This window comes from Pongo pygmaeus, chromosome 4 (genome assembly GCF_028885625.2).
Source record: "Pongo pygmaeus isolate AG05252 chromosome 4, NHGRI_mPonPyg2-v2.0_pri, whole genome shotgun sequence".
NCBI lineage: Eukaryota > Metazoa > Chordata > Mammalia > Primates > Hominidae > Pongo > Pongo pygmaeus.
In genome coordinates, this window is record NC_072377.2 from 121,798,170 (window position 1) to 121,823,911 (window position 25,742).

General features: G+C 35.3%; 1 protein-coding gene across 2 annotated transcripts in view; it reads left to right on the forward strand.

The window, feature by feature from the left end:
* The window catches only part of LOC129036989 (uncharacterized), a 170,635-nt gene that overhangs the window by 78,233 nt on the left and 66,660 nt on the right, over positions 1–25,742 (forward strand). The gene's annotated exons all lie outside the window — the stretch shown is intronic.

Below are 25,742 nucleotides of genomic sequence, written 5' to 3' on the forward strand. Positions count from 1 at the left end.
CAATGTAGATGGATCTTGAAATCATTATGTTAAGTGAAATAAGCTGGGCACAATAGGACAATATTGTGTGATCCCACTTAAATGAAATATCTAGAGTAGGTAGAACTAAAGACAGAAAGTAAGTTAGAGGTTACCAGCGTTAGGGAGGAGGTGGGGAACAAGGAATAATTGCTTAATGGTTACAGAGTTGCTGTTACAGGTGACGAAAACATTTTGGAAATAGATAGTGGTGGTGGTTGAATAACACTGTGTATGTAATTAATACCACCAAATTGTATGCTTAAAATTTTTTTAATTGGCATTTTACATTATATAAAACCACAATAAAACATATTTTAAAACATTTTATACTTAGTTCATTTTAACTTACTTTGTATATCTTTCTTTATATAAAAAACTTTATATCTACTCGAGTAAATATAATTCTACAAGAAAATTGAAGAATATATTATTTATATTTTCCAAGCAGTACTAAATATGTCAAGAAATTTTATTTGGTTCTACACGTTTCTAGGCACCGATTTAATAACTTTACCATTCTTAACTATTTCCTACTCGTAAGAACCCTATGAAAGAGTAATTATTATTACTTTAGCCATTTTACAGATGAGGAAACTGAGAGGTAGAGGGTTAAGTAACGTGTTCCAGGTGCAGTAAGCAGCAGGTGGTCAAGCTGAGCAGCATCTTCAGTTTCCAGAGTTTCTGCTCCTAACCACTAAGTTTGGCCATTTTGACATTTTGCATTTAAATTACTTGAAATTTAATAATCACACTGAAGCCAGGGAATGCCCATGTACAAGTGGAAGAATTCTTTCAGTTCTTTCAAGAAAAGTTTATTTTGCTGTCTACAAGTTCCCCCTGGAACTGATTTAATTGTTGCTGCTACTAGTTGTCATTAAAACTTGGCAAGTGTTTATCAGTACTTTTGCATTCAAACTATACATGTCATGTCTCATTTTCAGTGTGTCATCTGAAAATTGCTCTTTAGTCAGTTCAGTTCTCAGAGTTGTGATGCCAAAAGGTCAGTTAAAACATGGAATGTATTAGGGAAAGAGCCTTTTCCCCTCCTTTATGAACCCTCTGTCACAGCAGTCTGTTATCTCTGCAGTGACCGGAGAATGGATGAAATTTGTTGGAAATGAGATCCACACTGTATCTCATTCATCTCTGTGTCTGCAGCACAAGGTACAGTGCTTAGCATGTGGTAAGGGCTAAAAACACTTGTTACATGAATGAAGAAAGGAATGGCACAAACAGAGCTGAGTAATTTTCTAAAGACCTTCTAAGGTGTCAAAATTCATGGTGTAACATCACAGGAAGGCAAAGAACTGAGTCCTCCTGCTCTTTACATGTGTGCCTGTGTCATGACTGGGTGTGAATTCTACAGCACTTCTGCAGTGTCCATGACACCATGATTGTACTCTATGTTGTTTTATCTTTGGAGTTTGTGGATTTGAATTTGAATGTTTTGATAATCCAAAATACATCGTTGGTTGTGAAAAGGAATGGGAGGAAGGATCAACTCTTTCTGGCCAAAATGGAGACAGTGCTCCTTTTTTAATACTATTTCTTGAATGTGTCTAAGCAGGGCTGGCACTCTGCCCAGGGATAGGGGAATGAGACACCCAGAGTGCAGGGTTCAGACACTCACTCTGAGGCCTGTGCAAAGACAGAGTAAGCACAGACGTGGACCTGAGAGTAAAGGCTTCCTAATGTTTGCACCCTAGGCACCCTTTTTCCCCTGAGCCTACAGTATAAAAGGGCAGCACTGGAGCTAATAATGAATGAGTCTAGGGCACACTGTAAATGGAAGTGAAAAGCTGATGTGGAGATGGAAAGAGAGTATGGCAGCTTTGAAAGACAGGGAGAGGCTTGCAGGTGCATGTCTTCCTTCCATGTGTTGTCGCAGGCCCTACTATGCACTGGTGCAAGCAGGCTGCTCAATAAATTTAACTTGTTGGTTAGCAGCTTGTTTGTCTGTGTGTTTAGGTATCCCACAGTTGTAGTTCAGGAAAGATCTTTGCTACCGAGGCAGAGAAGATGAGGGAGACAATGAAATCTGTAGGGGACTAATTCATATTGTCTTTTAAGAAGGCCTGAAATATGAAGATAGAGATTCTCATGGTGGTTGGTCTAAACTTTCAACTTTGAGTAACTATGGACTGTCTTACTGTGGGAATTCCAGGTTTGTTCTATGGAAGGAAGAACTTTCATTATTTTTGAATATTTTTAAATAACTGTAAATCATTAGATGACATTGTTTATAAGTCATTGCAAAATAATTTTAGTTTATTGATAGATAGAGCTATAATGACTGAAATATTCATACTTGGTGAGTGCCAGTGATGTAAATAATCTCTATTTCATCCAGATACCTTTGGGTTCCTTTGTATTGTTATGGTGTAACCACCCACTCTCAACTATTCTATCTCCCCAGTTCATTATACTGTCTGTGTGCTCTGGTTTCCAGCAGCTAGCCCCTGCCTCTCTCTCTGCAGAGGGCCAACCGTGGATGCTATGTTTTGCCATGGCCTCCCATGCAGACAGCTCAGAGGACCTGGGGGTTCCTGCTCCTTCCCACCTCAAAGTCAGATGCCATTTCTTTAACATTCATTATATGGTCGTCATGACCTGCTTCCTGCCTGTCCTGTGAAAACCCTGCATCACTCTCCCCCATAATCCTTTCATTCCAGAATGCTCTCTCATAGCCCCTTTGTTTCTTCTGCTAGAAATAGTCGTTCTCTTCTTTTACACCTCAGTCAGCTAACGCTGACTGGTCCTTATGATCTCAGCTGAAAATTAATTTTCTTCTTCATCCCCTAAATTTGGGGTTAGGAGTACATCTGATGCAATCCCAGAATGCTTTGTACTTCCATGGCAAGCTTATTTATTTATTAATGTACTATTTGTACATGTTTAATTTATTTTCCTACCAAGTAGCCTGTGAACTTTGGAGACCAGGGATGGAAGTTTTGGCTTCACTGTGGTAACCTGAGGGTGTACACAGTGCCTGGCATATGCAAAACACACAATAAATACACATTAAATATAGGAGTAATTCCATGAATTGATTTGATAAATTGGTCAATATATGGTTTATAAATATAAATCACTTCTGGTAACCTGAGAGTATACATAGTGCCTGGCATATACAAAACACATAATAAATATGTATTGACTAGATGAGTAATTAGATGAGTTGATTTGATTAATTAATATATGGCTTATAAATATAAATCACTTGACATTGTATCTTATTTTCTTGGCTTACATGCATATTTGCCAGATTCTACATAGTAACCTTATATATGTTATATATTATTATGAGGGATATTAATATATATATGTATGCTGCCTTCTCTAGAAAAGTTCAAAACCACTTTAAGAATCAACACATAAATACATTTAAAAACTAAATATTTAAAGATCACTTTCTATTGATTTTCTAAGGGGTTAGGTGTCAACATGTAACCAAAAATTCATGTTTATTCACAGACAGTATTTTCTAACTTGGGGGCAATCCCTGGCCACAAATGTATAATGTTTTCTCCTGCCCTCTCTCCCAGCTTAAGTGTATTCATTTAAATATTTAAAAATCAGAGTTGGCCTGTAATCCCAGCACTTTGGGAGGCCCAGTCGGGTGGATCACCTGAGGTCGGGAGTTTGAGACCAGCCTGACCAACATGGAGAAACCTCGTCTCTACTAAAAATACAAAAAATTAGCCAGGCATGCTGGCACATGCCTGTAATCCCAGCTACTCCGGAGGCTGAGGCAGGAGAATCGCTTGAACCTGGGAGGTGGAGATTGCAGTGAGCCAAGATGGTGCCATTGCACTCCAGCCTGGGCAACAAGAGTGAAACTGTCTCAAAAAAAAAAAAAAAAAAAAAAATCAGAGTTGGTTGGGATCTTCTACCATAAGTATTCAGTATTATGTGAACATAAAATGTCTCTCAGAAAAATTATAGAGGCCTTTTAAATATTTTCCTAAAGCAGAATTTGCAAAATGATAGAACCTTAGGAGGAATCTCTTCTGAAAGTAGAGCCCAAGGAAGGGTTTTTTTTTCAATTTCTTTACAGAAGTGGAGAACTCAGGAAAATTAAATCAAGGGAGAGAAAGCCAATATAAGGATGTGTTCTCAGCCTTTGTCCACCACTGTGGGTGACTGTAGATGATCCATGTATGTGAGCTTTGAGATCATTCCACCAATGACACAAAAAGGAGAGTGATTATCGACTAGCTTAGGTACCGCAATGGTCAATGTGTGCTCCACTTGCATTTCTAACTGCCCAGACTCTGACACTGGGTGACTGCTGTAAGTGTAGCATGCTGAGGGGTCAGAAAAGCCCTGGATGGAAAAGTGAAATCTATTCAGCGCTGCTGAACAAAAGTACATCAGGTTCCCCTCAGAGGGGCTGATTTCCTGAGCAACGTCCAGAATATTGTTGGGTGTAGAAGATGTAAGTTGAAAAGCAAGAGTTATCCAATACACTTAGCCTGGTGGTTGGGGAATGAATACCTCTCACAGATGTGTTTTGTTTGGTTGTTGCAGGATTTTTTTTTCAGTTAATTGCCAATATTTAAAAATCAGTAGAATTCATATAATAACCTGAATGTTGTGCTTCACTTCCAAAAATGAGATGAATCTCTCATAGATGTGGTTTGTTTAACTATTATGAAATCCAATTGTTTTGCCAATTAAGTTTTAATCTCTAAAATTAAGGTGATGTCACATAGCTATCTGGATTATAGATCACTGCAAAACTGAAACTCCTGGGCTCCAATGATCCTTCCACCTCAGCCTCCCAAGTAGCTGATTTGCTTAACTTCCTAAAATGGATCTTCTAGCCGTGATGGATTCACATTACCTCAAGGCTGGAAGGAAGTTACACGTGTGGTGTTCATGCCCTTTTAGATGGGGGCATATTCAATAGTCTGTCATTCACTCATGTTGCTCCCTCTTTCTATTTGCATACTTGTCTGTCCCCCGCAGATATTTGCACGTGAGACCACAATTCTGAAGACTGGGACCCCTTCCCAAGGTAGATGGTTAATGTGTTTGCCTAATTGGAAACATCATTTGCCCATCTCTATTCTACTGTGTGCCCTGAGCAGCTGATGTGCACAGATGGCATCTCTTGGGCTCACTTTCCACTGTGGCTTCAGGTTGTTCTCACCAATGGGAGCCATTGGCAAGAAATCAGAGGGCAGGAGGAAAAACAAGTTGGGGAATATTTTCTCCACTCTCTCCCAGTTTCAGCATCACAGCTATGAAAGTGGCTCTCTGTAGTCACAGCTCCCCTGAGCTGTCACTGGTCTCTAGCAGCTTAATATTCTCCCCTTTCCCTTTTAGGCTGTTACTAAATTTTGGATACCTCCACGGTATTCTTTGGGTTTTCAGAAACCTGACCTCACTACTGTATGCTGTCCCTTCATTAAAATACCTTCAGCTAATTCACCTGATCAAAATTCTGTTTACTGGCAGGGTCCTGACTAATATTAATGATAATAGAGCCACCCTTTTCTCAGCAGTCATTTGTCAAACCCTCTTTTCACTTTAGAGAAACAAAAAAATCATTCTATTCTGAGCTGCTTTTACCTTCACTGCTGATCATGATCCAGTCCTGTTTTCCCACTTAGCTGACCATGTGCACTACTGAGGCCTAATCTGCTGCCTTGCTTTGGTTTACACTGTCTGCTTCAACCTGACAGCAGATTGATTGACTACTGGGCCAAGAGACTCCTTGCTGGGCTCTCAGGTTACCCACTGTACTTGCCAAGGCTTCAAGTGACCATAATGAGTTTCCCATGCACCAGCTGTAGCCCAACCTGTCTTGCTTGCAATAAGCAAGGGCAGTCAAATATCTTATCTTTCTTTCCTCCTCCAGAGCAGTGTTTGTGACTTTAGATTGTTTACTTTCTTGATAACAATCTGTGTAAAAAAGCCTATGGAGACCAACTTTTGATCCTGGTATGGCAAGGCAAAGATTCCTCCAGAAGAGAAGGCACTAGAGGCTTTAAGAAGGTTGTGACTTTGACCTTTGCACAGCTTGACATGATGAGTAAGCTTTGGATCACTCCTTGGTCCATCTTGCAAGATACTGAAGTGTCTAACTCCCCAGGCAAGTGCAGACTCCTGATGATCTTCTTAGCCTCCACTGCAGCTCTAAGCAAGCTCTATCAGCCCAATTTCAGATTCAATATTTCAACAGCTGTTCAAGCTCCTGCTCTTACCACCGCATCAAAACACTAGAATGAGACAGACTTGGGTTTGAACACCTATTTTGCCAATATGAACAAGTTACTTAACTTCTCTGAATGTATTTTTTTAATCTTTAAAACTGGGATAATCCAGGAAGATGGAAATAGATAAGTTATGTTAATTGCTATCCCAGTGTCTATTATGTAATAAACATTCTACAAATGTTAGTTTCTCTCATGAAATGGAATCCAAATTATTCATCCCTATTATCAAATGCCTGCAAAGCATTAGCCAACTTTGTTAAATTCTCAACCACAGCATAGAATCATGTGGTTAAGAGTATAATCTGTGGGCTGGGCGCGGTGGCTCAGGCCTGTAATCCCAGCACTTTGGGAGGCCGAGGTGGGCGGATCACAAGGTCAGGAGATGGCGACCATCCAGGCTAACATGGTGAAACCCCGTCTCTACTAAAAGTACAAAAAAAAAAAATTATCCGGGCGTGGTGTCAGGCACCTGTAGTCCCAGCTACTTGGGAGGCTGAGGCAGGAGAATGGCGTGAACCCTGGAGGTAGAGCTTGCTGTGAGCCAAGATCGCGCCACTGCCCTCCAGCCTGGCTGACAGAGCGAGACTCCATCTCAAAAAAAAAAAAAAAGGTATAATCTGTAAAATCAGAAAGATCTGGGCTGAACTCTGGCTTTATACCTTCCCAACTGTATGATGCTATAAAAGTCACCTGATCTTTCTGCATCTGAATGTATTAACTCTGGAATTCTATTGCCTGGGTTCAAATTCTACCTTTATTCCCTTATTACCCATGCAAACTTAGAAAATGTGCTTTACTTCTCTGTGCTTCTGCTTCCTCATCTGAATTTAGATTTTGACTAGAGATCATCTTCCTTATTGGGTCATTGAGATAATTAAATGACTTAATTCTTATCAAGTGCTTAAAACAATGTTTAACATAAGTTAACATACTCATTTCTTTATATGTAAGATTGGTGTGATATTTACTCACAAAATTATTGTGAACATTAAATAAAATAATAAATTGTGCAGAACCAGATGAAAGTGCCAACATCTGGCCATATGGCATTTTCTTAAGTAACACAATAAGCTGTTAACATAATGGCTGACACATATTTAGTGCTCAATAAATGTTACCTGTCACCATTTTAATATCATGTTAAGGTAAAAATTCACAACTCTCACTGACGTCTCTGTATGTAGTTGATATCATTAACACCCTATACTCTCTCCTCAGTAAGCCACCCTAATGTGGCCCAGCCTCAGATATTGCTTTTGTAAGTTGAGAATATTGGGTCTGTTTGGTCTAATCTTCTGTAGACGGAAGAGATAAGAGCTTGCTTTCACTCCCAATACATGTTTTGAATCCAACTTCTAACTCTAAAAAGAGTATCCCTTAATAGAGCTTTACAGGGATCTTGCCAACTTCTTGTCTGAAAGGCATAGTGGTATTCTCCTCCACCCCTCAAGGCTCTGTGAGATTGTGTGTACTGGCAATATGTGTCCAGATATTCCTTCTGGTTTGGGCCATTTCCAGATTGTGGCAAGCTATAATTCCATGAGTAGCTTCAAAGTTGCAGTTTAAAAACCTCTTCCATCTACTGTCCCTAGTTGGCTCCTGACCAATCACCCCCTTGAAGTGATGGTTATGTCAATAAAAAAAATTATGGCTTTTGGTGTGGAGCAAGAGAGCAGTTGGCAAAAACTCTCCTGTGTCTTTCATTGAGCTCAGCTAACAATGTGCCACTTCCGTCTAACATCAGAGAAACAGGATAGCACACTCTCCAGAAAACAAGGCAGGCTTGCCTTTGCCAGCACCAAGGAGAGAAAGGTGGTGAGAGGGCAGAGGGATGCTTGGGCAACAAGCTCCTCTTGTAATAGTCCATGAGAAAATGACCAAGAAATATACTAAAGGCCTTCTGCTTAGACATTTTGTTCAAGAGTATTTATATAGATCCACACAAATGGATAAGTTTATAGAACCACTACACTGAAGAAAGCCCTCTAATCAGGCCTCTCTCCCCAATTCTAAACACCATCTCTGCAGATGGTGTTTCAAAATTCATTTGAACAAAAGTGGCTAGATGAGGTAATGGCCAGTTAGGTAAAAATGTGCTGGGAGAGAACAAGGGAAAATCCTTGCTATAAAAATATTTTTATTAAATAATTGGAAAAATGGAATGAAACACCTGCAGTTTATAAATCAAAGTTACCATATGGTATAGAATATTTGCTAATAAATTCTTACAAGCACAACCCTAAAAGTGAAGCCTTTTAAAAGTTTTTGCTATGGTGCAATATCTTTTTATATTAGTTTATTTCATCCTATGACTTTTATTTCAAACTTTAAGTTAATAGATTATTAAATTGTACTTTGAAGCTCATTTCAAACTCATACTAGTGTTAAAAACGGACAGCAGAGCAAATTACTGAAGAATAAATGGCAGCAATGAATTAACAGTTGGGGCATTAGAATAATCTTTGGACAGCTTTTACTCCACTTTTTGTTGATGCTCAGTTTTACGTTGATGCTTTGGGGTGACGAAAGCAATAGTTTGTTAATAGTAAAGTGGTTGTAGCAAGTATCTTTTCATTTTCAGTCACTATATTGTGTATACTTTTAATTGTCAAATATTCATTAGCATCAGCATTTTTTTCCAGACCTTCTTTCCTCTTTTGGGAAAGAAACAACAGTAACACAAAAACAGCATAATAATCACTTCCTAATATCCCATTTACTTTTGACATGTAAAAGAACAATTTTGTTTTTAAAGACAGATGGTACATCGCTTGCTCTATATTATAAAATTCTTCCTGGACACATATTGTCATAGGCTCAACTATCAAATATTCCAGCCCCCATTTACTTTCCAAGTATTTCATCCTGATTAATTCTTACACCTTAAATACAGGATATTAAAACGTAGAAATGGGTTCATTAAAAATGTGTTATATGTACATATCTGAAAGAGTGTTGCAGAACCAAAACAATACCAATGTCTAAGATTTCTAAATTTGTGTTGAATTGCCTTTAGTGTCTTGGCATATGCTTTTGAATATCCTTAATGATTCTAGCTCTTTGCCCCTCTGATGGTAGATTTAATGCTTCCAATTGTCCAAAGGGCTCTGGGAGCCAAGTTCAGTGCAAAAGGAGCATGAACTGGCTTTATTAGAAATAATTGCACTTATAAAATATTAAGTCCACTTTTTCTTTGTTAGTAAATTCACAAGTCATTTACTTTTAAACAACTCAGTGTAGTGCTACTATTTTAAGTTAAAAGAAAACTTTTACAGAGGTATTTGTAAAGTTTGGTGTGTAAATCTGACTTGGTGAAAAAGGGTAAATTTAAAATTAGTAGAATAGATGCTTCTAATATGCTGGATAGCCAGCAGGATTATAATTTTCTGTAAAAATCCTATTCCATAGCAAATGTTCATAAAAATCCAGAGGAAAAATCAAAATCTAATGGGTAAATGGTGATTTATATTGAATCAGAAAGATTATCATTGACATCTCAGCCAAAACTATTTGCTATGTTATAAAATCGCTCTCATTTTTAAAATCATAATTTGATGTCATTTGAAAGACACATGTCAACCCTGTAGTGAGCTACTAATTTATGTGTATAGATACATATTTTTGTATCATATACATTGTATACATTAATATATATTAATATTTGTTAATATACATATATTTTCAATAATGTGTTATTGAATGTTATTGAAATTATTGAATAAAAATAATATATATTATTTTCAATAATAAATTTCAATGCATAATATACTTAACTATTTTAATTAAAGTAAATCAGAATTCTACTTGTACTATTTGCCACAATCTATTATAAAGTATTTTTAAAAATTAAAATTGAAGTTTGCAGAAATATTCTTTGGTCTTTCAAAATATTCTTATTTTGAATAAAATAACTTCTTTTTAGTCTAAATCAACAAATATTATTGTATATACTGTAAGTAATTTTTCTCATTTTTTATTTCTCTCCTAATCTTTTGCTATGAAGTAGGTTAAGTAGAAATTCATAAATTATGTCATTAGAAGATGTATATTTGTTTTGCATTAAGACATTAGTAATAAGCACTTATTTAATAAACAGATCTTTTTTCATGCAATTCCTCTTAAATTACTATAGTTATTATCTAACCACTTAAAAATATGCACAAACTCAAAATTAAAAATTAACTAGAGCTCTGAATGGCTATACAATATCATTGAAATTATATTTGGAGTCTCTGACTCCAATAAAATTGATTTTAGTAGATGTAAGCAGAATGGTACACTAATTTCAGCAGTAGTAGTTGTCACCATACAATTTTTTGTCTCAAGAAATGATGTAAAGACTTTAATAAATTACCTTCAATCTATACCAAAAAATATTCTGATTCATTCACTCCCCTCCTTGGGGATCATTCACTCCCCTCCTTGAAAAGGAAAAAAAAAAAGACAACCTTTATAAATTTAAACCTCAGAAAGGGAAAGGGCAGACTGATAAATTATAATGCTTCCTAATGTACTATGGTCTCCCATTTGCTTTCTAATATATTTTAATTTATTTTTGAAAATTTTGATGATAGAAACATATAAAAGATTTGGATTATTATATTTCTAACAAGGAGAAAAGTTTATATAAATTATAAATGAGCTCAGACAAGAGAAAGATAAATTTCAAAGCAGGAAATGTGTGAATATTCCTTGCTTAAAACCAAATACGGAATCATAGTTAATGATCAAAAATACTTAAACACTAAAAATGTAATGTCAGTGTTTTTATCTCAACAGTGAAGATACTCTATGTGTAGAATTACATGGCAAAACTGAAAGAAAAAATCCTAAGTCAGTTATTAGACAGACTGCCCATTGATGAATTTTACAGGAATGGTCCTTAAGGAAAATGAAAGTGAAACTGATTCACTTTTGCCATGACAAAAGAGGGAGGTTGAGAAACTCTCACCACAGAAAGTGACTACAAAGCTGTACGAAACTGTCAAAAACAATCATTTAAACATTTGGGAACTATAAAAGATGTACATAACAAATCAAGGAGTGTTTATTCATAAAAACAACTAAACTTTAAATAATAACAGTGAGAGCATGTGGCATTTTTATTGGTGATGTTCCTATCTGCACCTCATCTTTTTTGGCAAAGGAGTTCAACTAGGAAGAGCAGACCTTGAAAATTAACAGTCAGATTGCTGCTGCTAGTGGGGGCTCACTGATGTAAAGCACTGTCAATTAAAGTGATGATCTCAGTGACACATGAACATGCAGGGTCAGCAGCTATATTAGCCTGAGATTGAAATCCTGTTTGGGGCAAACAGCAAGTTTACAGCCAGGGAATTTCCAGGGAGTTCCAGGACGTAAGCTAGCTGTAGCAGGCTTGGTAAACTCTCTACATATCCTGGGCTGGCCCAAGGCTCAGATCATGCACAACAGAGACTGAAGGATGCCCAAGCTCCCCATATATCACTGGCTAAGGGAAGATAAACATACATGTAGAGGATATGTGAAAGGGCCTGGCATAAAGTAAGAACCAAAGCAGACTTGAAAATGGCCTAAAATTTGGGTGTGTTCCCCTGGCCACACAGAGATTTATCAGCAGAGAATGGAAGAGAACTTGGCTAAACATATTTGAGCATGACTTCTGACAAATGTTTTGCTGAACACCAAGATATTCAGACACAGGAGAAACCCCTGAGGAGCCAGAATTAAAAATAAAAACTGCAACGAAAAACAAAAACTGCAAGTTCACACTTTAGGGAAAAGAGACTTCACATATTTAATCCAGGGAAGTTACTAAGCAAGCAAACAAACAAAACACAATGACAATCCTTAATAAAAAAATCAGAATTCAAAGTTACTAAAACCTATAATAAAAAATGTCCAATATTCTACAAAATTTTAAGAGACCTGCAAAAAAAGAGAGAAACGTGACATTCAACAAAACTAAAAACAAAACCAGTCAATAGAAACTACCATTAATTGTCCACAGATATTAGATTTAGTAATGACTGCAAATGAGCTATTATTAGTATTTTCAAAGAACTAAAGACAACAATATTTAAAGATTTAAAGGAAAGTATGACAATGATAACAAATAAGTAATATCCACAAAGATAAATGAATTATAAAAATAAACCCAATGGGAGTGCTTACAATGTGATTATCAAAGTTAGCATAACTATTGAAAAGCTCAAACTGTGTGAATTCAGACATTTTCAAATGCTCTGGATGTTACAACTTGAATTCATTTTAAACACATTTTTTTTTTCTCAACAGGTATATAATGCTGTGTATAGCGTTTAACAAAAATTGGTGCTTTCTTTTTGAAAAAATAAGTCCTGGAATTTTCTGGTCCCTTTTTTCCTCCTCCTCCCAATACAAATGCTCACTTGCTCAAGAGCAATAAGTAACTCATCCTGGCAAATTTTGGAAAAAAAAAAAAAAAGAGTAATGAATCCAAATGTAACAACTTTTCACGCAATGCAAGTAAAAAATAAGAGATAAAATTAATATGTTCTGCATTTTTTCAGGGTAAGACTGATACTCCATTGATAGATCTATATCAGTTTTCTGCTAAAAGGACAAAACCCAACTGAAAATGGTTATTAGAGTCCATCAATTTCATGTGTTGATGTTACCAGCTGTACTTTCCACTGAGTTTCCAGTTCACTCAATAACCCAGAAACAGAATAAATTGAATTGTTTCTTTTAAGGAATAATATAGCAAAAAGCAATGTGAGGTCAAATTAAAATAAATACAGTAACATTAAGAGTTGGAAGAGTTCATAATTGAACAAAAATACCTATGGCCTTTGTGATCAGAAAACCTTCAAATAAAAAGTTGCATAAAAGGCTGGTGTGGATTGTTGGCTGCATATCCAGATTGTATAAGGAAGAATCTCAACAAAGTGAGTAATCCACAGCATCTTGCAAGATCAATATGACTGAGCTATACAATAATTTTTTTTCAGGGAACTGATGAACCAAAAGCTTGAAAAGTAGGTTGGAGTTAAAGAATTGAAGCCCAGACTAAGATACCAAAACTCTGAATTCTTGCACTCAGCTGCTCAAAAAGCATTGATTGTTCCCCATTGCTAAATGTGAACAGACAGCCTTGAAAGATCAGTGTGGTACTCACATTAGGATGGATTAGAGAGGCAGTGTATTGGAGGCAGAAATAAGATTTCAGAAAAACATATTTTCAGAACAGAGAGTTGGCATCAGAGAAGGCCTGTTGATCGCTTCCAGACTCCCCACATCAAATCAAATGTTAAACTACATTTTTATAAACATGAACCTTCTCAAACTCTGACAGGTTTGCATGCATAATTGAGTAACTTGTGACCCCTGACTCAACTTTAACATTCTTCAGTGACTTTGCAATTTTTTCTCACATCTTTCACACTTTATGAAACATATATTTTCAGAAAATTATATATATATATCTCCTAACAATGTAATTAAACTTGCAGCTTAGTAATATATATCTTTAAATACTATACAGTATCATAAAAATGTTATACATAGCACCATCTGTTGGCTGAGGTATCTTTAACAGATGAGAAATGTTTTATATAAAATTGGATTAGAATATCATTAAGAAATTTGAAAAGAGAAAGGGAAAATAGTTTTAATTAAGATGAGAAAAAGATGAAGTCTATATGTGGTCAATGATAAGGAATGAAGCTTGGTAATTCAGATTATTTTGGCCTCTACCATTTTTAATAGAAACAAGTATGACAAATTGATCTTGTAATAATTTGTATTAATTTGAGATAATAAAAGTGATTTTTAAAAGCCATCCTTCATGCATTTTACATAAAACAGGTATAAATAGTGAATGCAGTCACCTCAAAAATGCAGTGCAATATGTAAAGCAATTTATGAAACAGAGACACTATTTACTATGTAGTTAGAAGATGGAATTAACCAGATAATAAATACTTTACATGTTACTCCTTGCTTCACTTTAGCCCATCTCTGAATGTTCAATAGTGTAATATGTATAGACAAGCTGCATGGGAAATTTTAGTTATATTTACATGCACATCACTGGAAATTCAGCGATGGAATAAAACTCTATTCTTAATATTTATTTCTTAATGGGTATTTGTCACAAGGACGGTATCTGGTGCTTATAAATTTTTTTTTTTAACTTTTCCCTAGGTTGTGTCTATTGCTTTTAAGAAATACCAACAACTGAAAATTATCAGAGAAGTTCAAGACTACTATTTTCAGTATTAGATTTTCACCATCTACTATATCAGAAAATCAGTAAATATACATCAGGTGTCACGGCCCAATATTAGGCAATCCCTGTCTCTAAGGACTGCCAACACATTTTAATAAATGAGAAGATTCACATGAAGGACAATATAGAAAGAAAGGTTATATTATTGTAATATGTAATAAATAATTGACAATAAATGATAAAGGTGTTCATATATGAGAGTTCTTTTAGACCTGAAGCGATAGGTAAGACTTAGTGCTTATATATCTTGTCCTTTCCATGCTTATTCGTCAGCCACTAAACTCCAGTCCATTATCCTATTGTTCTTTTCTAAATAAGGCTTTCATAGTTCTGTGTGTTTGCACAATACATTCTCACCTATTCTCTTTCCAAACTCAGATTCACTCTTTAATAGTCATCTTAACATGACTTTCAAAGTGCTTTATCATATAGCCTCTGCTCATTTCCCAACTTTATTCTCATCAATGTTTCAATGATATATGCTCCATCTATGCTGAACTTACTTATGTTCCTAAAACATGCTAAATTCTCTTTTCTATATAATTGAAGTTACTGTTTCCTCTGTCTACAATGCATTCTTTTTCCACCACATCTCATCCCATATCTCATTATTACTTTATAATTCTAACTCATTCTTCATCTCTCAGATTAGAAATCATACCATTTTCAGAAGCTTTCCTGTTTTTCCAATATGGGTGAAGAGTTCCTCTCAAGTACTCTCTTGTATGTCTGTGTATTAGTACTTACTACAACTATACTGTAAATCTCAGTTCCTTTCTAGCCTGTAATTTCTATATATATTCTTTAAGACTGAGATCTAACCAGATAATATAGTGTCTAATACATGGTGTAGACACAATAAGTGTTTACAAGTAATTTAACATACAAATGATTCATCTCTCTTTAAAAAACAGAGTTAGTTGTTACCCTTTATATGTTTCCAATTTTTTTTACCTTTTGTCGTAAGTTACCGTATTTATTTTAGGAAGTAGTTTAATCTTTACGTGCAAGGATAGGGACTGTCTTGGCAATCCCAAACCTTAGCAGAGTGGATGGCAGGATAGGTTTTAAATACATGTTTATTGATATATTAATGATAATAATACAAAATCAGATTGGTAGAAGGTATAGAAAACTAAGGTACTACAGTTTGTCTCTGATTCTGCTACAAATCAATTATAAATGCAACAAATATTTTTCATCAGACAACCAAAATTCAAAACTTTAGTCCTCCGAATAATGTTTTACAACTATTTCTTTTGATCATTTTTTTCTCTAAGAGATATCAGTAAACATGCTTGACATATTTGAAAAAAGTTTTCATTTTTAAAGAAAATCTCCTTACTGTGGGATTTGCTGTTATTACTTCTTTTTTTCCTATAGTTGTAAATTTACTGTGGCAGTGAACACAAACATAAATGGCAAGAACCTATTTGAACTGGTTTTATGCATTAGAATAAAACTTTGCAGTTTTATTAGAATATTAAACACCTTTCATTTTTCTTCTAAGATCTTGAATTCATCTGTATATCCTGGAAAAGGCAGAAAATAATCTTGGGAAGCTGAATTTAGTAGACATGTATACGGAACCCGAGTAATCTCAGGAGGATTGCAAATATGCAGTTATTCAGCATCTGCTAGACACTCTTCTGGATGCTGAGATATGGCAGTGAAGAAAAGCCCAACTATTTTCATGGTGCTTATGGAGTTTTAAACATCGAAAAAAAAAAAGAAAAAGAAAAAGCAAATACAGAAAAGGAAAGGAAGTTAAGATCAAAATAATTAAATAAGATAATTTTGTATGAGTATAACTTCCATGGAGAAAATTGGAAAATGACAGATTTAAAGAGAGGCAGAGCTTTAAATACACTGGCCAAAAAAAGAGTTGAGATCTGAAAATGATTGAAAGGGCAAATGAGAAAAAAAAAAGTGACAAATGCTTTAAAATAGAAACAAATCAAAAGTTTGTTAAGCAAATTATCTGTTTTCTTTGATAGAGTTTACATTTTATTAAAGGTATATTAAATCACGACCCTTGATTGTTCCACCAGATTGGGCAATTTGGTGAATTAAAAGGAGTTATGTGAGTACAGCATCTCACTATAGGTAACAGCTCTTGGTAGAGCCTTGTGTATTTAATAAGTGCTTAGGAGTATCTGTTGACCTGATTTGAGAATTTCTACTGGGATGCATTGCTTTTTCTCTTTTATGACAAGAATAGTTTTAAAATAAAGCACATTGCTTAAAATCAGGACACAAGACCACAGAGACCACTGTGTAAGGCAAGTCCATTTTTAAGCCTAACAACCTTGAGGGGGTGTCCCTTTGAGCAGGAAGTATTACGTGTATACTGGGAAGAAATAATTTCATTACTGTGTCCATTCTTTAGGAATCACAACTATCCTTTCAACTAAATAGTTTGCTCTGTCTCTTGGGATATGATTTGGATCTTTGAGAAGGAATGCAAGATTATTGGTCTGGCTTGAAATGTTTGCACATGGTAATCTAAATCCCTGAAGAAACTTTCAAGTTTCTGGCCAAGGCTGCTGCTATTGAGTACGATAAATATGTTTTCAGAAACTCAGAGCAATAGAGAGTGAGATAATTTACTGGTAACCTTTTCAAAACTTTAGTTTCCTGTTGTGAACATAAGTTTGGTCTTTTGTCTCATTTGACTATCAATTTTGAGTTGCTTCATTAAATTTTTCCCTGGGTCAGGGCCAGGTTTCTCAAGGGGTGGGGAAGAAGCATAGAAAATTGACTAGGTGTAGGCTGTTTTTGAGACTTGTTTTCTCCTTTGCATTCTGTGTTTAATGTGTTTAAGAGCTTCGGGAAAAGGAGGTGTATAACCTGCCGTGGGACAAATTCTGCCCTCAAAAACAAAACATAATTGATTTATAAGTTAGCAGTAATATATACAGAGAAAAAGTTATTGATATTTTTATTTATCAATATAATTATTAAGGTGCAGGAAGGGCTAATTGATATAAATATTTAGTTTCACAATTTCACTTTTAAAAGTTAGCCTAGTTCAACTCTCTGTGTATATTAACACAGATAGTCATAGGAAACCCAATCATGGAAATTTGTTGACAGACATGATCCCCATTATATGTGGGAATTAAGACCATTTCCTTATGCATACTTTATTTCAGGTATTGGCATATCCATCTTTATTATCATAATCACTGAGGTATGTATGAAAGTAGATGTGTTCCTGGAACTTTTTATATAGCTTTATACACTTTATCTCATTTAATATATACAATAACCCTGTAAAGTGGCTATTTTTTATGGCTACACATTATGAATGAGAAACAAAGAGTTTAGAAAGTTTAAGTAACAGGCCCAAGGTCACACCCAAAATTTCCAACTTGTGCACAAGGTAATTTCCAGTACATAAATAGCCAATAGGAAGATTCAAATCAAAATGTAGAATTTTATCTATTTTGTGAATGCTTTGATAATCAGTGATCCTTGATAATCTCATTTTTTTTTTTTTTTTGTGAGAACAAGAAACCAATGTGATGGTCAAATTAAAAACATTTTCTCTAAAAGTACTAAACATTTTTGGGGTCATTATTAAGTCTAAAAGGAATAGAGAAGTAACCCCAGGAAAGTAGAAAGTCCCACTTGCATTTCTGTTTTCCAATCTAAGAAGTACTAGGTAGGCTCAGCTAACTCTGTAATTGTATGATTTCTAGAAGTGAGTAAAGAAGTCCTTGGTTTCTTCAAGGTGTCTCGTCCTGTATAGCTACTCATACATTGCAAGGAGAGTATGAGAGAGGCAATACAGTCCAGAGAACAATGTCTGGGTTAGGGTGGCTGAAGGCCACCTTGACTATTCGTCTTAGGAGCAACCCCCCAATTCTACAATGTAAAAATGGTGGCTTTGATACAGTTACTATCTGAGGTCTTCCCCAGATATATTTTTTTAAATATATGCCTTAATTTTCGCCTTGACTACTTTCTTAATGGGGCTCTTCTATTGAAAGCATTATATTTTAGGAACTATTGTCCTATGAAGAACTGAACGCAGTACTCTAGTTCACCTGTGTCTTCATCATTTAATATAGCAAATTAGTTTGTTGTTATGAAAATAAAATTCACAAGTAATTTTTATGTCAGCTTTGTGTATTATAGCTAGACACCCTTGACACAGATTTATTGCACTTCTTGGCAAAATATGTGAGCCAAAGGAACTTTCAAGACAGCGAAGAGAAATATTACAATAATGCAGTGTTTTGTGATGAGATAGGTTAAATCAAAGAACACTGGTGTATTGTGAGGAAAAATATACAAACAGTTATAAAGAGAGGTCGTGACACGAGTTCATTCACATTTAAACAGGCTAGAAGAAAAGAATCAGGTTATTTCTGAAAGTCGTTGTGAGTGAGATTGATGCTTACAGTTTTAGGAAATCAATACTGTGCCGTCTCTACAGTACATCTTGATTTGTAATTCATACAGTGTTATGAAATGTTATAAATCTTCAGGAAGAACAGGGGCTAAGCCTGAGGAGTTCATGCAGGAGAAACTAACGTTAGAGCAAAATGATGACTATCCCAGATTTTACACTTATTTCCTTTTCTTTTACCTATTAAATCTAGCTTTATGGTAAAAAGCCATGATATCTGTCAAAAGATATAATTGAAGGTCAAGCCATATTTGTTTTTCAGTTAGTGAAAGTCTAATTTTCATGCTAAATGTAACTGAGAAAATGTTATGATATATAAGGCTTAGTTAAAAACTGTAAATAGAGGGATGTATAATTTTTTAAATTACTTGAAAATATTCAAATTTTAAAACCTTGTATTTCAATTTATGACTCAAGTGGTGAGCGTACAGTCACCATGAAGAAGATAAATAAGATCTAGTTTCATTTAATAGATAAAATATGACATGATATTTTAAACTTACATGAAAATTACATTATTTGTTTCTCTGAGTAATTATTATGTAATAATTAAGATTGTAAGTTTTTAGAAGAAAGTGACAGTAGCTATGTTTTATACTCCATACTGAATAGAAAAATTTGGACACATCATTAGACTCACAGTAAATACATATAGAATAGCATAGCACAGTATAGTGTAAAACTGAGTAGATCACAAGATCTCAAACACTTTCAGTTAAATCCATCTATATATAATAGCATAAAAATTGTGCTACTTTACATTATTGTTTGTAACCAAAAAAAATTTAAAAAATGAAAGTTTAGGCTCAGTAAATTAATGGCTGATTCTGATGAATTTATCTGCAAACCTAACATCAGTCTGCTAAATTCTACTTTTTGGGCCAGATGATAAAACTTTTTCAACACCGAGGCATGTTTTTATTCAGCCTTTCATTTTTCTTTAGCACACTACAACATATTTCTTCATCATAATCATAGTAATATTATGCCCTACAATATTTATTGTTTTAGAATCAAATGAAGCAAGCACACTTTATTATATACATATTTTCCAGCTACCTACCCACCCTGCTATCTGCCACCTGGTTTAGAAGAAATCTTGACCCTTAACAAAAGATTGCTAGCTCTATTCTGTGGGTAACTAAGATGGTTTTTCAGTAGTGTTCTAGAGACAGTGTTCACAAGAGCCAATTTTTGCACAATCTATGTTAATTGACAAAACATTGGTAGCTTGAAATTGACCGTGGAGGGAATATTTATACTATGGAAATTGGCAAACGCTACGAATCAGGCTTTTTTTCTCTCCTCCCCCGCCCCACCACACCCCCGGCTCCTGTGATAGCCAAGTATGTTAAGTATACCAGCCTACCACTGGTTTTCCTTTCTTTTTCTTTTCTTTTCTTTCTTTCTTTTTTTTTTTTTTTTTTTGAGATGGAGTCTTGCTCTGTTGCCCAGGCTGGAGTGCAGTGGCGCTATCTCGGCTCACTGAAAGCTCCGCCTCCTGGATTCACGCCATTCTCCTGCCTCAGCCTCCCGTGTAGCTGGGACTACAGGTGGCCGCCACCACGCCTGGCTAGTTTGTTTTTGTATTTTTAGTAGAGATGGGGTTTCACTGGGTTAGCCAGGATGGTCTTGATCTCCTGACCTCGTGATCCGTATTGTCTTTTTTATTGCTTCCCATTTTTACTGGAGAAAAAACAACAGCAAAAAAAAAAACCATGGTGGTATTTATTTAACTACTTCTTTTACAAACTCTAAACCACAAATAATCATGGGATCCGACAGGCCTGCAAAAATGGAGATTTATAGATATATTTTGGAAAAGAGACATCTTTATTTCTTACCATTTGTAGTAAGTTAAGAGGAAAACGTTATTTTTAATACCCAATTCAAGTATATATTTTGATACATTGTATTTTCATACTCAAAGTCTGATGAACTTTACAGCCTTTGATAATTGGAAATTTAGAAAACATTCCTTCCTATCTGGGCTTGTAGTTTCATTTCATTTGGAGATTGAATTTGTCTTTCTATTATTCCCTACCTGCTAAATTGAACTTTTGGAGTAGTCTTCAAACAGTGATGGGATGCACAATATGATTATGTTTTAGAATGAAAGTATTAACGAAAAAACAAGAACTATTACTAGTGTTAAATTGTAACAGGTATATTTAGCCATGTATGTTCATTTACTATACTTACATGGTATTTTTTCTCTTCTATTTCATATGTGGGCCTAGAACTACTTAGCATTTTCTCTTTCATTTTTAATTGAAATACAGTTATGAAATAAGTATGGAATTCACATAGGGAGGCTTTCCATTTGCTCCACTATGTATGTCAAAGTACATGTGATTTATACTTTTCTCTTTAAGTCAAACAACATTAGTTTTCTTTAAACATCTGGCTGGCATCTGGGAGATCTACTCCACGCAGTATTAATCAGAATATCATTGTGCAGTATGGGTAATGACCGATGTGAATAGAATACATTTATATGTAGAAAAGTTCACTTTATTGATTTAATACTACTCAGTGTCCTGAAGTGCTTTGGTTTTCAACGCAATTTAAATATACTGCCAAAGTTTTATTTATTTTGTCAGTTTACACAATATTTTTCTTCCAAAGTGCTGTATAGTAATCACAACCAGGCAAGACCCAAAAAGCACTTAGTCCTCCATCTTCAGTCATTTTCACTGAACATTTTCCTAGGAGCTAACTTTATAACCAGCAGCTGTCTGGTTTAAGATATAATGCAGCTGGACAAGCAAGGTGGCTCACGCCTGTAATCCTAGCACTTTGGGAGTCCAAGGCGGGTGGATCACCTGAGGCCAGGAGTTCAAGACCAGCCTGGCTAACATGGTGAAACCTCGTTTCTACTAAAAATACAAAAAATTAGCCTGGCATGGTGGCGTGTGCCTGTAATCCCAGCTACTCAGGAGGCCGAGGCAGGAAAATTGCTTGAACCTGAGAGGTGGAGGTTGCAGTGAGCCCAGATAGCACCACTGTACTCCAGCTTGGGCAACAAGAGTGAAACTCTGTCTCAAAGAAAAAAAAAATGTATATATATATATATATATATATATATTGCAGTCTTTTTCTTTTTTTTCCCTTCCATCCTCTCCTGTGTGAAAGGGACACTTTCACTTTGTTTTGCCAACAGTCTGCTTCTCTCTCTCTGCCTCTCTCTCTCTCTCTCTCTCTGTCTTTCATTCCCTGTCAGTCTCTTTCCTCATTAGGAATCATTTCAACCTCTGATCATGGAAAACATAAAAATTAAATTGTTAATGTCTTGCTATTTTTTTTTTTAATTTTCATGCAGTTTTCCCCTCCTACCCTACGTAAATTGTTTGCTTTCTTTTTGTTCTTCTCTGAGTGTCTCCTATTCTTAGCCTAGTTCAAAAGCCCTTAAAGTCAGGACTATTTATTGTTGTATGGGGGTCAATCTTACTATCTCAATTTATGAATGAAGAAAAAAATAAGAGAAAATAAACAGACAAATATAAAAAATGTGAATTAAAATGATATAAATCTAAGGGCTTTTAATATGTTAATTATTTAGTGTTTAAATTATTTTTGAAGGCATTCTTTAAACCCAAACCCTCAAATAATGAATAACTAGCATGTTTAAATTTTTTAAAATTTTTTATTTCCATTGTTTTTAAAAATTTTTTTTGAATGTTCCACTGTTTCTTAATTGTTAGTCCCCTGAAGGGAAAGACTCTGTTTAAATCATCATGTAAAGAACATTGTGCCAAATAGAAACAAAAGATACATTTTTTCTGGCAATTAAAATAATAATCAAATATTAACTGGTTTATTATTTTTCTTTTACTTATAGTAGCAAATGGTCAGTATGGTAAGAGGCAAAATGAGTGAGTTATCTCTGAAGTTCCTTTATCTTATATTTCTTTAACAATGAAACATAAATATGTCTATAGCTTGGAAATTCTAATTTTGAAGCCAGGATTACAATTCTGAAGGCAATACGAGTACCTGCTGAACATATTCTTCCCAACAAATACATCCAATAGCCCAAAATCACTAGAGATGACTGCTCTCCGTTTATCACATCGGATCTTCTTTAGATACCAGAATCAGAGATTCTTGATTTCCAGACAAATATGATTGTGGCAATCTTGATTTTAAAAAATAGCACATACCTTTAATTTCTACGAAAATATAAAATTTGATATTTCTCTCTAGTTCATATCCCACTTTCCAAATGACTTTGCCTGTGATGATTGTATATATACTATTAAACTTTGACTGAGGTCTTCCCCAGATGTAGCTACATGAGTCACTGGTTAAAACATTTCTTTACAGATGTTTGGAAAGTGCTCTGGGAGTTGGTGTAACAGAGGGTGTTTACTTATATGCTGCCTCAAGTAAATCAGCGACTGTTATTTCACGTACCGGAAGCCTAATGAGCCAATGGTGACTGCAAAATAAAAGCAAACTGGGTGTTATTCATCCCACACATAGCTATTAGGAAGAAGAAAAACTAGCTGTAGATTATGCTAAGTCAAAACAGCAGAACAACCGATTTTACCGTTTCCCACCATTGCTTTAACAATTGAGTTTAGCACTTAACAGGTCACAAAGCAGTTCTGTATCTAACAACTGTCATGTATTAAAATAATTTAAATAGAGGTCTCTTTTGTTTTAAGAGAAAATGAGATAGTTTCTGGCAAAAGCTTTATTGAGCAGATAACAACTCAGAAAGCAGTCTAAATAGAGGAGAGTGGAGCAAAGGCACAAAGAAGGGGCGACCCTTGATTTCCTCTGTGTTTCCCTGCAACCCCCTAAGCCCCTTAGTAGCTATTTTCTGCTGGCTATGTAGGTCATTATTATGGCTGGGAGTGCATTAGGGATTCACTTTTTTACTCCTATATTCTGAGATGCATTTTTCTTGTACATATACACTTACAAACACAGACATATATACTCTTTTCTAATTATACTGTTATCCTGGAAATTTCCACTTTTGTGATGAGGATACTAAAAGCACAGAGTAAGGAAAAAGCGACAAGAACTTTCAAATTTTAGGGGGGTGTTTCTCCTTTCTAGACTCCAATGGCTTGGAACTTCTGTTCTCTTGAGGGAGTAGTGTTTGTGCTGATTGAAGTGATTAAATTTATAAGCAAATTGCTGAGTTGGAGATAGGAGAACAGACACCAACACGAGAGGAGGAAGAGAGAAAAATCCTCAGTCACAACGAAATAGTAGCATGTAATTTTTAGAACAGTAAGGGGGGGATCAAAAAGTGGAGAAAAATACAAACATTTGAGGGAAATGGAACAATACCTCTACTTGATTAATCAAAGGTGGGTTTAGTCCACACATTTGTGATACACACACTTACGCACACAGAGGCACACATTCAAGCTCACATTCCCAATGAGGGAATGTCAGTTTTAAATGTTTTTACTTCACTCTCAATAACCAAAATTAGTGCTCTGATTGTGGCTTCAATGTCAAAATATTGGGGGAAAAATCAGAACTGTTGTGCCAAATTGTGCCTTCTTGTTTCAGGTTAACTGGTCCACTTGTGAATTCCTTAAGAGAGCCAAGGATTTGAAACTCAGTTGGCATGAGTGAAAAGGTGTGCCTTTCCTTGATCCTTGTTTTTCCGAGCTTGTGGACAGTCATGATCTTTTCATTTTATGTGATCTCATGGGTGAGAGAACTGCACACCTGCTTGGCTCACACTAAACTACATTTTTTAAAAGCCTAAATACATAACAGATGCACCAGAGGATTTTTTCTGGGAGGAATTTGCTTATAAATTCAGACAATTAACACACACCCCACAGTCATAATCTTATCCCTATGCCATAATTATGGTATAGATTGAGTAAGTTGGCATTGTGTATTCCTTATGGAAATGAATCCAATATATTTTCTTCATATTTGTTAGATATGCTCAATAAAACATATTGCACATATATTTAAAATACGAGGCAGTTTTATACATGCTATTGGAAATATAACCTAGTTAAATATTTCTAATGACAGTAACAGTGTTGACAGGTGATATTCTGTTTCCAAATCTTTCTAGAACTTATCAGGACCACCAAATCTGTCAGACACTCTTTGTTTTTGTTTTTGTTCTGAGACACAGTCTCACTCTTTCACCCAGGCTGGAATGCATTGGCGTGATCTAGGCTCACTGCAACCTCTGCCTCCTGGGTTCAAGCAATTCTCATGCCTCAGCCTCCCAAGTAGCTGGGATTACAGGCGCGCACCAAAACACCTGGAGAATTTTTGTGTTTTTAGTAGAGATGGGGTTTAGCCATATTAGCCAAGCTGGTCTTGAACTCCTGGCCTCAAGCAATCTGCCTGCCTCGGCCTCCCAAAGTGCTGGGATTACAGACATGAACAACTGCGCCCAGCCTGTCAGACACTCTTGAAACCTACTTCCTCCAGGAAACTTTCCTCAACTAATTCGAGTGATGCCGAAGCCCTTGACTAGAAATTCCACAAAGCCTCTTTCTTCACGGTCCCTCTAAATGTGGCTTTACAAAATCAAAATGCTTCATTTACTCCTTCTGATTTTCCTCAGAGTAATTATTCTGTGTCATTGCTCTTGTTTGAGAGACAGAGGTTTCACAATCACAGTGTCTCAAACTTACTCATTAGTGTAATGCCAAATGTTTACCATTTTCAAGTATCCATTGTAATATGTTATAAATTTCACAAAATTGGCTAATTTTTATATGTAAGTCATTAATTTAAAAGGGACATTTTAATTACTAATATACATCTGAAATTAGTATTTTTCATAAATGAAAGACAAATATAAAGGTAAAACAATAAAAACATAATA